Source organism: Oryctolagus cuniculus, chromosome 21 (genome assembly GCF_051225735.1).
Source record: "Oryctolagus cuniculus isolate XC-2025 breed Fujian yellow rabbit chromosome 21, ASM5122573v1, whole genome shotgun sequence".
Taxonomy (NCBI): Eukaryota; Metazoa; Chordata; class Mammalia; order Lagomorpha; family Leporidae; genus Oryctolagus; species Oryctolagus cuniculus.
The window spans coordinates 33,888,762-33,904,213 of NC_142887.1; the positions used below are offsets into that span (position 1 = coordinate 33,888,762).

General features: G+C 42.3%; 1 long non-coding RNA gene across 1 annotated transcript in view; it reads right to left on the reverse strand.

The window, feature by feature from the left end:
• Positions 1–680: 680 nt before the first annotated feature.
• The window catches only part of LOC149119916 (uncharacterized), a 76,162-nt gene continuing 61,390 nt past the window's right edge, over positions 681–15,452 (reverse strand). The window contains exon 3 of the long non-coding RNA XR_016227043.1: positions 681–896. This is a non-coding gene — a long non-coding RNA (uncharacterized LOC149119916). The remainder of the gene's footprint in view (positions 897–15,452) is intronic.

The window sequence follows — 15,452 nt, forward strand, 5'->3', positions numbered from 1 at the left end:
TGCAGCAGAGCTAAGTCATGATTGTCTGTAGGGGATTCAGGAAGCTCTGGCACACTCCTGGGAATCTAGAAATGCACAGGTGCACCCTTCTCTGATGAGAGAGGCTCGAGGTGCTGGACTTCTCACATACACAAACCTCTTGCTCCTCCTGGGGTACTAGAATCTACCCATGTACTGGGAAGAAGGCACCAATGAACACCCTAGGCAATCAGACTCTGGGACCTTGTCTGGCAAATGTCACTCTTGTTGTCACAACTTGTTCTGAGTCCAGGGGGGCCTCCTCCACAGGAAGCACTGACCCTGGGAGTGCTCAGGATCAGGATCTCCCAACACAAGCAGAATCACCAAGAAAAACTGCAGCCAGCTGACACTACCTCTGAGGAAGTACAGACATGGAGCCAGCTGACACTACCTCTGAGGAAGTACAGACATGGAACTCACTAGGCCCAGAGCACTCGGCGTTCACACTATACTCAAATTAGTGAAGGAATCTATGTGTTAAGCACTACAAACATCAACAGAAGTATTTCACAGGATAGGAAATAACAGTAAGGGAATACATCTTATGAGAGGAGTGACTCGAGTTTCTGGAATTCAAAAGAACAACTGAGACCCCCCTGCAGGGGCCTGTACCAGCTTCCTCGAGTCACCATAGCTCCTTACTGCCATCTGCCTGGCTTTAAAGCAGGAAGGTTGCTCACAGTTCTGGAGGGCAGGGCCTGATGTCAGAGGCCTGCTGCTCCCTGCTCTATCTGAAGGCTCCAGCGTACGGTCCTCCACGGCCTGTTTCTAGTTTCTGGCACTTGCCTCCACCCTTGGGTTGTTGCTTTGCAGTTGAAACTTCCCAGCCTCTGCCTGTGCCATCAGAGTCTTCTTCCTTCCACATCCACATTCGCCTGGAATGGAAGGACAACAGCAATGGATCAGGGCCCACTCTGACACAGGATGAGCTCATCATCCCTGACTCTACCTGTGAACACCTTATTTCCACAGAAAGACTCCTACACAGGCATTGAGCCCTAAGGCTTAAACGTTGGAGGACAAACTCCTCATACAATAGGCCTTTGAACAGGCAAAAGAAACACCAAACCTGTGGATCAGACCCTGCAGATGGCCCAGTCCAGTGAATAATAATAAGCAAACAATAGTTTCACAGACCTGTGGGACACCATCAAGCATAACACATATGCATAAAGAGTCCAGAGAGACAGGGATATGAGAGAGACAGGGGCAGCAAGAATATATGAATTGTGTCCCCAAATTGCCTAAACATTTTGAACAAGAATAATCAAAATACGCATGGGTGTTTGGCCTAGTCATAAAGCAAACAGGACATCAATATCCAACAAAGAAATGGTTCAATTTGATTCCCTAGCTCTGTCTCCTGTTTCCAGCTTCCTGCTCCTATGAATATTGGGAGGCAGCAGTGAGGGTCCAAGTCGTTGGGCTCATTCCACACATGGGGAAAACTTGGATTGGGAACCCAGTTCCCAGCTGTGATCTTACAGTTGTAGAAAGTACTTCAGAGGAGTCAATCAGCAGCTGGAATATCTCTCATGCCTCTATCGCTGACACATCATAGGATGCAAAAATATACATGGAGTTCAATGAACTGCACTAGTAGAAATTCACATCCTAGTAAGTTGGAAGGCAAAGACAAAGACATGCAAGGGCCTCCAGAATGAATTGTCATGCACAAAGTATCTCTGAGAAGATGAACACTGGTATGGCTGTAATCCTTTTTTAAGAAGTACTGCTCATAATGTTGTGGGATTTAAACTTCACACTTTATTCTAAAAATCCCATACAAGTTTTTTTTAATTTGTTTTATTTATTTGACAGGTAGAGTTACAGAATTTAAGAGAGAGACAGAGAGAAAGGTCTTCCTTTCATTGGTGATCTCTCTAAATGGCCAATGCAGCCGGAACTGTGCCTATCCAAAGCCAGGAGTCAGGTTATTCTTCCTGGTCTCCCACACAGGTGCAGAGGCCCAAGCACTTGAGCCATCCTCCACTGCCTTCCTGGGCCACAGCAGAGAGCTGGACTGGAAGAGGAGCAGCCAGGAATAGAACCGGTGCCCATATTGTATGCCGGCACCACAGGTTGGAAGATTAACCAAGTGAGCCACGGTGCCGGCCCCTCCCTTAAAAGTTTGACACTTCCTCAGAAAAGTTCAGAGTGTCAGTATACATAGTAGCCAAATGTGTAAGTTACCCATTTACCCAGTATGTGATAAATGAAAAGTATTAATATGTTGCATTCACACCGTAGATATTACTCAGCCATAAAAGGATCAGGTGTGGATATATGCTACAATATGGATGAACCTTGGATATATTTTGCTTATTGAAAGAAAACAGACATAAAAGTGACACTCTATCTCCATGAAATGGCCAGAAGTGAAAATAAATCCACAGAGACAGGAGGTAGATAAGGGTTACCAAGGCAAGGCAGGTGGAGAGAATGAGGTTCTCTGGCAAGGAGTATGGTGTTTCCCTTTGAGATGATGAGAAAAGTACTGAAATGACAAGACAGGAAACCCTGAATATACCAAAACCCAGTGAACAGTATGCTTTGTTTATTTTTAAAGATTTATATACTTGAAAGGCAGAGTGACAGAGAGAGGGGGAGAATGATAGGGAGATCTATCCACTGGTTCAGTCCCCTCAGATGACTGTAAGAGCCAGGACTGGGCCAGCCTGAAACCACAAGCCAGGAGCTTCCTCCAGATCTTTCATGTGGCTGGCAGGAGACCAAGCACATGGGCCATCTCCCACTGTTTCCCCAGAAGCATTGGCATGGAGCTGGATCAGAAGTGGAGCAGCAGGACTAGAATCAGCACCCATATGGGATGCCTACATTGCAGGTGGTGGCTGAACCTCTTATGCCACTATGCCAGCCTCTATACTATACACTCTAAATGTGTCAATTTATCACGTGAGAATTCTATTTTGGTAAAAAGAACATGAATTAAGATGTCTGTACAGTATGTCTCTGAAGATGGTAGGCTGAATACAGACCACAGTCATCACTCCTGAGTCACCTTAACAATTCAGTTCTCACAGTGACTTCAGTGGTAAAAGGTCATAGGAGGTGATACTGGAAGCTTAATCCTGGTCTCCTGTCAGAGCCCACTCTGGTGCTGCTCGGTGACTATGGGGCCAGTGATGAGTTTTCCGCCTCAAAGATCAATCCCCATGTGGATCTTTTAACTCAGTGACCTCCAAAGACATGTGCCCCAATTGGCATATTCAATAACCTTGGAAAATATTCAGAAACAGTTGTATCTATACAGAACATGTAGAGGTCTTTCTTGTCATTATTCCTTAAACTACATATTCCTTTTCAGTGCCTTTACATTGTATTAGGCAGTACAATTTGTAATGATTTATTGGCACAGGGATGGCTTAAGTCACATGCAAGATGTGCATAGTTATTTCCAATCCCATGGGCACTTTATAGAAGGGACTTGAATACCTGTGTGTTTTGGTTACTGCTGGTGCTATGGGTGTGGTCCTGGAACAAATGAACAAAAGGCTGTTGAGGGACAAATGAGTTGTCTTTTTGTTGCTGTTCTTCGTATTCCTGTAGGAAGAGGAAAGGAAATGCATTCACTCAAGAATGGTGTTGCCATCTTCTTGGCAAAATAAGAAATGATTTCTTCCCAGGCCCAATCATGGATCTCTTTACTGTGGGCTGCCTGGAGGAGCCACCTGGGTCAGAGCAGGAATGAGTAAGTTCTCGCAGTTGGGTGTGCCGTGAAATAAGAGAACGGTTGCTGTATTTCCATGAGATGATGGAGAAAGTCAGCATCAGGCACTGAACCAGAGAATGGGGACAGCTGCCTGATGCCTGATGACAATGTTGCGTGTACCTGAGGATGTTCCTCAGCTGCTCTGTTGTTCAGTTCCCTGCCTGTGGTGTGGAAATGTTAATGGAACCTGTGTTAGGATGACTGTGAGGTTAAAACTAAGTAAACCTGAATCCTGAAGAAAATAGCTGCTATTTCCTAAGCACCACTGATGTAAGCATTACTTCCCAAGTCTGTGGAAGAGTAAGACCTACTGCCAATATAAACACTCTAATTCCCAAATGGTTCAACCCTATATTTTTGACTCCCCAAATTCTGTCCTTGACTCCTTCAGCCCTCCCACCACTACTAGACAAAGTCTCTTTTGTGCACCATTCTGCACAAGTGAGGAAATACAAAACACAGGGCCCTTCCATTCTTGACGAAAGCCCCCTTGGTCAAGCCTGAAAATCAGATCACTAGAGGTCTCTCCTTGCCACCTGATTTATTTCCTCACATGTGACATGGTCATAATAATAATATCAACCTCAGAGAGATTCTACAATACTTAACTCCATTTGTGGTGGTTGTGACAAAAAATATTGTTGGCTTTTTTATCCATCCTTTAAATGTGAAACAATTCATGTGCAAAAGTAACATAGTTGAAGCTCCTGTTATATCTCCAACCAGCTGACATGTTTCCTGTTCCCAACTAATGTTTCTTCAGTCAGTGCTTCTCCATGCCTGTCCCTGCCCTAGCTGCTCTGTGGGATGACTTATGTATAACTGAACACTCTCCTCGACCACCTCAAGGCTAACACATTGGAGAAACAAAGTGATGTGTCCATCGGGGTTGTGAGCTTGCAAGGATCAACCCAATAGTTGATTCAAATGGAGAATGAATGATGCTGGGGAAGGCCCATGCTGCAGAGTCAATTCTGTGTTGACTTGAAGTTGTCAGGATTTACTATTTCAATTCTCCATGAAACCCAGTCATCCATCACTAATCCCAGGGATTACAAACCAAACTGTCAGTGTGAGGGAATGTGGAAATGACTGAAATGTGGATGCTCTTGAGCCTCCCTGGGGTTCTCTCCATGGCTGGCACACTTAGCAGTACACAGGGAACACAGCACAGCAGCCAAAGATTCACAGACCCACCTGGCCTAAGAGAACTGACCTGGCTATTGGAGATGCTGAGTGGATCTCCATCTGCTTGCCCAAAGCAACATAAACTGATAGTGACCAGGGATGTGTGTGGACTCCCAGCCCCAAGAAAGTGTCACTTGGTGCCAGGGGCACTTCATTCCCTTTGTGACATCAGGCCCTGGAGAGCTACAGCTACAACCACATCCATACCTGAGCTTCTTTAGTTTTGGGGTGTAGAGATTAAAAACACAGTGAGACTTTTGAGGTCAAATTAGGAATATTTAGTGTCCAGCTGGTGACTGCCCTCTCAGAGCAAGTCTCGAGAAGCCAGCAGAGAGTTGCAGGTGCAGAGAGTTTGTAAAGGCAAAACCTACTTTTTATCAGTCATTTAATTACATGTGCAGAATTGTGCAAGCAAGACTCAGACATACAGAAGGGAGAAGCACTTAGCCAATCAGCCAGTTTCTTTGTAACCTTATTGAAAAATGTAATGATTTAATTATTTGATTGTTCCAAGTCAGGGTCAAACATGGTGCCATTGACCTTGGTGCCACCTGTGTGATCTTGTGGTTGCATCCAGGACAAGACAGGAGAAACCATAGTCTGGTGGCCTTGGCCATTATCAAGCAAGCAGAGGTACAGAAGCCAGAAATGGGAGGAGGGCAAGATGGCAGAATAGGAAGGGAGCACATCGATAGTCTGGGAAAAGACAGTTTAATAAAAGTGGAGATACTGCAGGTTCAAGGAAGAGTTAGGGAAGAAACAGCAGAGGAAACTCTTCTGGAACTACTGGTTCATGGGGACCTATGTGGAGGGCACCGGTGCCCATGGCTCAGAACCCTAGCCATAGAATCTATGCACCTGTACTGAAAAGGAAGCTGTGTAGAATTACTTCCCTTCTGAATCAGAGAGAGAGAGAGAGAGAGAGAGAGAGAGAGAGAGAGATGTATTATGCCTAACCTGGGTGTGTCACATTTGACACACCCTTAACCCTGAAGAACCAAACAGAGCTCTCTGGCCACACCCATCAGAAGCCTCTAAGGATCCATCAAATAGCAGACAGTCCATTTAATAGAGTCATAGTAGAATGAGAAAAAAATTCCACAGCGAGGAAAGAAGAAACCAATGAATATCTCCACAAAGCCAAGCAACAAATGCAGAAACCAAGGAAACAACAACAAGGAAGACATTATGACACCCCCAAATGAACAAGACACCCCAATACAAGATTATGAAGATGATGAGATAGCAGAAATGCAAGATATGGATTTCAAAAAAATTATGATAAGAACATGTAGAAGTTTTCAAAAACAAAGTCTTGAACTGCAGAAATCCTTACCGGACAGGATAGAAAATCTCTCTTGTGAAAAGGAAATCTTAAGCAGGAATCAAAATGAAATGCAAGAACTAGTAGAACAGGAAATTGTGATAGTGAAGAGAAATTGAAATGAAATGAAGAATTCAATAGATCAAATGAAAAACACATTAGAGAGCCTTAAAAACAGAGTCAGTGATGCAGAAGAGGGAATATCAGACTTAGAAGACAGAGCACAGGAAAACATACAGCCAAACCAAAGAAAAGAAGAGGAAATTAGAAATCTAAAAAATATTGTTGGGAATCTACAGGGTACTATTAAATAAAACCCAACATTTGAGTTCTAGGAGTTCCTGAAGGCATGGAAAGAGAGAAAGCATTAGAAGGCCTTTTTATTGAGATACTAGCAGAGAACTTCCTGGGTTTGGAGAAGGACAGAGACATCTTAGTACAGGAAGCTCATAGAACCCCTAGAAAACATGACCAAAAGAGATCCTCACCACGACACGTAATTAAACTCACCACAGTGAAACATAAAGAAAAGATTTTAAAATGTGCAATAGGGTAGTATCAGATTACTCTCAGAGGATCTCCAATCAGATCCACAGCAGACTTCTCATCAGAAACACTACAGGCTAGGAGGGAATGGCGAGACATAGCCCTAGTACTAAGAGAGAAAAACTGCCAGCCCAGAATATTATATCCTGCAAAACTCTCATTTGTGAATGAAGGTGAAATAAAGACTTTTCATAGCAAACAGAAATTGAAAGAATTGGTCGCCACTGTTCCAGCCCTACAAAAGTTACTTAAAGATGTATTACACACAGAAACTCAGAATCGCAGTCATCAATATGAAAGAAGGAAGAAAACCAGAGTAAAAGATCACACGAAGTTCAAAGCATATATTAGAAAATATCTTTGGGAAAATGGCAGGGCAAAGTTACTACTTATCAATAGTCACATTGAACGTTAATTGCCTCAACTCTCCAGTTAGAAGACACAGATTGGCTGAATGGGTTAAGGAACAAAACCCATCTATTTGCTGCTTACAAGAAACACATCTTTCCAACAAACATGCAGGCAGACTGAAAGTGAAAGGCTGGAAAAAGATATACCATGCCAACAGAAATGAAAAAAGAGCAGGCGTAGTCATCTTAATATCAGACAACATAAACTTTACCACAAAAACTGTTAAGAGAGACAAAGAGGGGCACTATATAATGCTTAAGGGATCAATTCAACAGGAAGATGTAACGATTATAAATGTATATGCACCTAACTACAGGGCACTGGTTTATTTAAAAGATATGTTAAGGGACTTCAAGGGAGACTTAGACTCCAATACAATAGTACTGGGGGACTTCAATACTCCACTCTCAGAAACAGACAGATCAACCAGACAGAAGATCAACAAGGAAACAGTAGATTTAAACAACACTATAGCCCAAATGGATCTAACAGATATCTACAGAACTTTTCATCCTACACTTAAAGAATTGACATTCTTCTCAGCAGTACCTGGAACCTACTCTAGAACTGACCACATACTAGGCCATAAAGCAAGTATCAGTAAATACAAAAGAATTACAATCATATGATGCAGTTCTCAGACCACAGTGGAATGAAGTTGGAAATTAGCAATTCAAGAATCCCTAGCGCATATGCAACCACATGGAGATTGAAAAACATGCTCCTGAATGAACACTGGGTCATAGAAGAAATCAAAAAAGAAATCAAATAATTTCTGGCAGTAAATGAGGATAACAACACAACATATCAAAACGTATGGGATACAGCAAAAGCAGTGTTAAGAGGAAAGTTTATAGCAATAGGTGCCTACATCTAGAAAATGGAAAGGCACCAAATAAATGAGCTTTCAATGCATCTCAAGGATCTAGAAACGCTGCATTCATGTGCAGAAGCATGAAGCAAGACCCGTACCTTTCACCTTACACAAAAATACACACAAAATGGATTAAAGACCTAAATCTATGACCCAACACCATCAAATTATTAGAGAACATTGGAGAAAACCTCCGAGATATAGAAACAGGCAAAGACCGAAGATGCTTGGAAAAGACCCTGGAAGCACAGTCAGTCAAAGCCAAAATAAACATGTGGGATTGCATAAATTGAGAAGTTTCTGTACTGCAAAAGAAACAGTCAGGAGAGTGAAGAGGCAACCGACAGAATGGGAAAAATATTTGCAAACTATGCAACAGATAAAGGGTTAATAACCAGAATCTACAAAGAGATCAAGAAACTCCACAAAAACAAAACCAACAACCCACTTAAGAGATGGGCCAAGGACCTCAATAGACATTTTGCAAAGGAGGAAATACCAATGGCCAAATGGCCAACAGGCACATGAAAAAATGTTCAGGATCACTAGCCATCAGGGACATGCAAATCAAAACCACAATTAGGTTTCACTTCACCCCGGTTCGATTGGCTCACATACAGAAATCTAGCAACAACAGATGCTGGTGAGGATGTGAGGAAAAAGGGACACTAACCCACTGTTGGTGGGAGTGCAAACTGGTTAAGCCACTATGAAAGTCAGTCTGGAGATTCCTCAGAAACCTGAATATAACCTTACCATTCAACCCAGCCATACCACTCCCTGGAATTTACCCAAAGGAAATTAAAATGGCAAAAAAAGCAGTCTGCACCTTAATGTTTATTGCAGCTTAATTCCCAATAGCTATGACCTGGAACCAACTCAAATGCCAATCAATAGTAGACTGGATAAAGAAATTATGGGACATGTACTCTACAGAATACTATACAACAGTCAAAAACAATGAAATCTGGTCATTTGCAACAAAATGGAGGAATCTGGAAACCATCATGCTGAGTAAATTAAGCCAGACCTAGATGTACAAATATCTTATGTTCTCCCTGATCAGTAACAACTACTGAGCAACAAGAAGGAAACCTTTTGAAATGAAATGGGCACTTCAAGAAAGAATGACATGAGCAGCCCTTGTCCTGACTGTTGATGTACGACTTAATACTTTATCCCTTTTAGTACTTTTTTGTTCTACTTAACACTATTGGTTGAACTCTGTAATCAACACACAATAATTCTTAGGTATTTTAATTTAACTGAAAAGTGATCTCTGTTAAATATAAGAGTGGGAATAAGAGAGGGAGGAGAGGTACAATTTGGGACATGCTCAAGCTGACTTGCCACAAATGGTAGAGTTATAAAAGTGCCAGGGAGAGGAGGCAAGATGGCGGAATAGGAAGGGAGCACACTGATAATCCGGGGAGAGATAGTTTAATAAAAGTGGAGATACTGCAGGTTCAAGGAAGAGTAGGGGAGGAAACAGCAGAAGAAACTCTTCTGGAACGCGTGATTCACAGTGGACCTGTGTGGAGAGCGTTTGAGCCCACAGTTCGGGACACCAGCAGCAGACTCAACACACCAGCACTGGAACGCGAGGTGAGCCGAACCTCAATAGCCCGAGACACCGGCAGGCAAGCGGAGAGAGGAGACTAGAGGGAACGACCCCCAGGGGGGGGAAAAGCTCACCAGGCTAACTGGAAGAGAGAGAGAGAGAAAAAAAAGGTGACTGGTACGGACACGGGTTTCCCTCTCTCCGCTCACCTCTCAAGGGCGAGGAAGACAAAGAGTAGGCGCCATCTTGGACATACATCATAAGCAGAGCGACCTCAGGTCTGCACCGGCCCAGAGCCTAGCAGAAAAACCTGACTCTGGGCGGGGCGAATTAACAGGAGATTAGGACCTAGTAAATTTGTGGTGCTACTGAACTGAGACTGTGAAAAAAGAGACGGTGGGGGAGAGAACTCACGGAATTCACGTGAGCACTCTCCAGAGATGCTACAATTCCATAACTTTGGCAACCCAGTGGGAGACTGAAGGAGAATTTGAGCCCACTCTGAGGGCCGAACAGATTCCCTGTGTGGTCCTTGGGAAAGAGCTTCCGATCTCTGGCTCCTGTGGGTATATCATTTGCCTGCTAACTACCTCCAACTTCGTTCAGCTGTGCGGAATTACTTCCCTTTTGAATCAAAAAAAGAAAGAGAGAGAGAGAGAGATTTACCACGCCTAACCTGGGAGTGTTACCTTTGGCACACCAAACAGAGCTCTCAGCCCACACCCATCTCAAGCCTTAAGGCTCCATCAAAAACAGTCCACTTAATCTAGAGTCATAGTATAACAAGAAAAAACACCACAGTGAAGAAACCAAATATCTCCAATATGCCAAATAACAAACGCAAAAACTGAGGTAATAAAAACAAGGAAGTCACCATGACGCCCTCAAATGAAAAAGACACCCCAATTCAAGATTATGAAGATGATGAGATAGAAGAAATGCAAGAAGCAGATCTCAAAAAATTGATAAGAACATTAAGAAGTTCTCAAAAACAAATTCTTGAACTACAGAAATCCTTAATGGACAAGGTAGAAAATCTCTCTCATGAAAATGAAATATTAAGGAGGAATCAAAATGAAACGAAACAACTAGTACAACAGGAAACTGTGATAGTGACGAGAAATCATAATGAAGTGAAGAATTCAATAGATCAAATGAAAAACACAATAGAGAGCCTTAAAAACAGAATGGGTGAAGCAGAAGAGAGAATATCAGACTTAGAAGACAGAGAACAGGAAAGGATACAGTCACACCAAAGAAAAGAAGAGGAAATCAGAAATCTAAAACATATTGTCAGGAATCTTCAGGATACAATTAAAAAAACCAACATTCAGGTTCTAGGAGTTCCTGAAGGCATGGAAAGAGAGAAAGCATTAGAAGGCCTTTTTAGTGAGGTATTAGCAGAAAATTTCCCAGGTTTGGAGAAGGACAGAGAAATCCTAGTACAGGAAGCTCACAGAACCCCTAATAAACACGACCAAAAGATCCTCACCACGACACATTGTAATTAAACTCTCCACAGTGAAACATAAAGAAAAGATCCTAAAATGTGCAAGAGAGAAAAGACAGATTACTCTCAGAGGATCTCCAATCAGACTCACAGCAGACTTCTCATCAGAAACCCTACAAGCTAGGAGGGAATGGCGAGACATAGCCCTAGTACTAAGAGAGAACAACTGCCAGCCCAGAATATTATATCCTGCAAAGCTATCATTTGTGAATGAAGGTGAAATAAAGACTTTTCATAGCAAACAGAAATTGAAAGAATTGGTCGCCACTCGTCCAGCCCTGCAACAGATGCTTAAAGATGTGTTACACACAGAAACACAGAAACACGGTCATCAATATGAAAGAAGATAAAGGAAGGAAACCTCACAGCAAAAGATCACAGGGAATTCAAAGCATATATTAGAACTTATCTTTGGCAAATGGCAGGGCAAAGTTACCACTTTTCATTAGTCACATTGAACGTTAATGGCCTGAACTGTCCAGTTAAAAGACACAGATTGGCTGATTGGGTTAAGGAACAAAACCCATCTATTTGCTGCTTACAAGAAACACATCTTTCCAACAAAGATCCATACAGACTGAAAGTGAAAGGCTGGAAAAAGATATACCATGCCAACAGAAATGAAAAAAGAGCAGGCGTAGCCATCTTAATATCAGACAAAATAAACTTTACCACAAAAACTGTTAAGAGAGACAAAGAGGGGCACTATATATATGATTAAGCGATCAATACAACAAGAAGATATAACACTGTTGGTGGGAATGCAAACTGGTTAAGCCACTATGGAAGTCAGTCTGGAGATTCCTCAGAAACCTGAAGATAACCCTACCGTTCGACCCAGCCATCCCACTCCTTGGAATTTACCCAAAGGAATTTAAATTGGCAAACAAAAAAGTGGTCTGCACCCTAATGTTTATTGCAGCTCAATTCACAATAGCCAAGACCTGGAACCAACCTAAATGCCCATCAATGGTAGACTGGATAAAGAAATTATGGGATATGTACTCTTTAGAATACTATACCGCAGTAAGAAACAATGAAATCCAGTCATTTGCAACAAAATGGAGGAATCTGGAACACATCATGCTGAGTGAAGTAAGCCAGTCCCAAAGGGACAAATACCATATGTTCTCCCTGATTGGTGACAACTGACTGAACACCAAAAAGGAAACCTGTTGAAGTGAAATGGACACTATGAGAAATGGTCACTTGATCCGCATAGCCCTGACTGTTAATGAACAACTTAATACATTATCCCTCTTAGTAGTTTTTTGTCTGTTCTACTTAATATGACTGGTTTAATTCTGTAATTAATACACAGTTATTCTTAAGTGTTGAAATTTAACTGAAATGTGATCCCTGTTAAACATAAGAGTGGGAATAAGAGAGGGAAGAGATGTACAATTTGGGACATGCTCAAGCTGACTTGCCCCAAATGGTAGAGTTAGAAACATACCAGGGGACTCCAATTTAATCCCATCAAGGTGGCATGTACCAATGCCATCTCACTATTCCAAGTGATCAATTTCAGTTCACAATTGATCATAATGAAAGGACTAAGAGTCAAAGGAAGCACATAAACAAATCTAGTACCTGCTAATGCTAACTGATAGAATAAATAAAGGGGAGAGTGATCCAACATGGGAAGCAAGATACACAGCAGACTCATAGAATGGCAGATGTCCTAAACAGCACTCTGGCCTCAGAATCAGCCCTAAAGGCATTCTGATCTGGCTGAAAAGCCCATGAGAGTATTTCAGGCATGGAAAGACAAGATACTCTGGCAAAAAAAAAAAAACAAAAACGAAAGATCTCTGTGAGTGAGATCCCAGTGGAAAGAACAGGTCTTCAAAGAAGGAGGTACCTTTCTCTGAAGGGAGGAGAGAACCTCCACTTTGACTATGACCTTGTCTAAACAAGATAAGAGTCAGAGAACTCAAAAGGCTTCCATAGCCTTGGAAACTCATGACTGGAGCATAGGGAGATTACTGATGCCATAGACAGGAGTGTCAATTTGTAAAGTCAACAACAGGAGTCACTGTGCACTTACTCCTCATGTAGGATCTCTGTCCTTAATGTGCTGTACATTGAGACTTAATGCTATAATGAGTACTCAAACAGTATATTTCGCTTTGTGTTCCTATGGGGGTGCAAACTGTTGAAATCTTTACTTAATGTATACTAAACTGATCTTCTGTAAAAAAAAAAAAAAAGAAGAAATTATCAACTCCCAACTTGACTCTCACTGGGATTAAACATGACAATAGGTCTGATCTGATTTCTTCATCATTTAAAAAATCATCTATTATTTTTCACTTTATGTTTGTGTGGGAGCAAACTGTTGAAATCTTTACTTAATGTATGCTAAACTGATCTTCTGTATATAAAGAGAATCGAAAATGAATCCTCATGTGAATGGAAGGGGAGAGGGAGTGGGAAAGGGGAGGGATGCGGGTGGGAGAGATGATATGGGGGGGAAGCCATTGTAATCCATAAGCCGTACTTTGGAAATTTATATTCATTTAATAAATTTTAAAAAAAAGTGCCAGGGAATTCCAATTCCATCCCGTCAAGGTGGAATGTACCAATGCCATCTCACTAGTCCAAGTGATCAATTTCAGTTCACAATTGATCACACTGATAGGTCTAAGAGTCAAAGGGATCACATAAACAAGACTAGTGTCTCCTAATACTAACTGATAGAATAAAAAAGGGAAGAGAACGATCCAACATGGGAAGTGGGATACACAGCAGACTCATAGAATGGCAGATGTCCTAAACAGCACTCTGGCCTCAGGATTAGCCCTTAAGGCATTCGGATCTGGCTGAAGAGCCCATGAGAGTATTTTAGGTATGGAAAGCCAAGACACTCTGGCAAAATAAAGGACCTAAATGAAAGATCTCTGTGAGTGAGATCCCAGTAGAAAGAACGGGCCATCAAAGAAGGAGGTACCTTTCTATGAAGGGAAGAGTGAACTTCCACTTTGACTATGACCTTGTCTAAGTAAGATAGAAGTCGGCCAACTCAAAAGGCTTCCAAAGCCTTGGCAACTCATGACAAGAGCCTAGGGAGATTACTGATGCCATAAACAAGAGTGTCAATTTGTTAAGGCAACAACAAGAGTCACTGTGCACTTACTCCTCATGTAGGATCTCTGTCCTTCATGTGTGGTTCAATGTGAATTCATGCTATAACTAGTACTCAAACAGTAGTTTACACTTTGTGTTTCTGTGTGGATGCCAACTGTTGAAATTGTTACTTAATATATACTAAATTGATCTTCTGTATATAAAGATAGTTGAAAATGAATCTTGATGTAAATGGAATGGAAGAGGGAGTAGGAGTTGGGAGGGTTGCGGGCAGGAGAAGTTAAGGGGGGTGGGGAGAAGCCATTGTAATCCATAAGCTGTACTTTGGAAATTTATATTTGCTAAATAAAAGTTACAAAAAAGAAGCCAGAAATGGGCCAGTTACAAATTAACATTTACTCTTATGATGAACAGGCCCTGATTATAGAACACCCAAGCCAAATAACTTATACTCTATAACCACCTGGGTGTGCTACAGCTTGAAGACAGTTTACACTTTTGGGTCACCTGTCACACTCTTGCCCCAACCACTTCCAATCCCCACAGCTTCTTCTTGAGAGCACTCCTCACATTGCAAGAATCTGTTGTGGAAGATTTCCCTCTGGGACCCTCAGGAAGCCCTGTGTTGTTCCAGATACTTCTGGGGGATATGGGCTGAGCTGTTCCCCAGTCAGGAGGTGAGGCAACAGGAAGTGGCAGGAGGAGGTTCCCCGATGCTTCTCATAGAAAAAAAGTATTATGGAGAGATACAGAGAGACAGGTAGACAGAACTCCCATCCACTGGTTTCTTCCTAAATGCCCACAGTGACTCTGCCGGGTGAAGCCAGGACCTGGGAACTTAATCCAGCTCTCCTGTGTGGGTGGCAGGCAATTAATCAGCCATCACCACTGCCTCCCTGGGACTGCATCAGCAGGACGCTGGAGTCAGCAGCTGCAGCCTGGAAGGGAACTCAGGTATTCCAATGTGGGACTCTCGGCTACAGGCCTGCTCCCAACAGTGCACTTCTGCTGAGTGCCTTCTGTTTCCAGGCACCCTGTAGAGTGCCTGCACTCCTCTTATGCATGGCACCATGAAGGAGTGAATTCTTTCCATGAGAACTTCAGGTCGGAAAAGCATTAGTACACTTTTTTTCTGTGTATAGTCACATAAAAATAGCAATAACCATAGAAACTTTCTCTTGGGTGCACTTACAA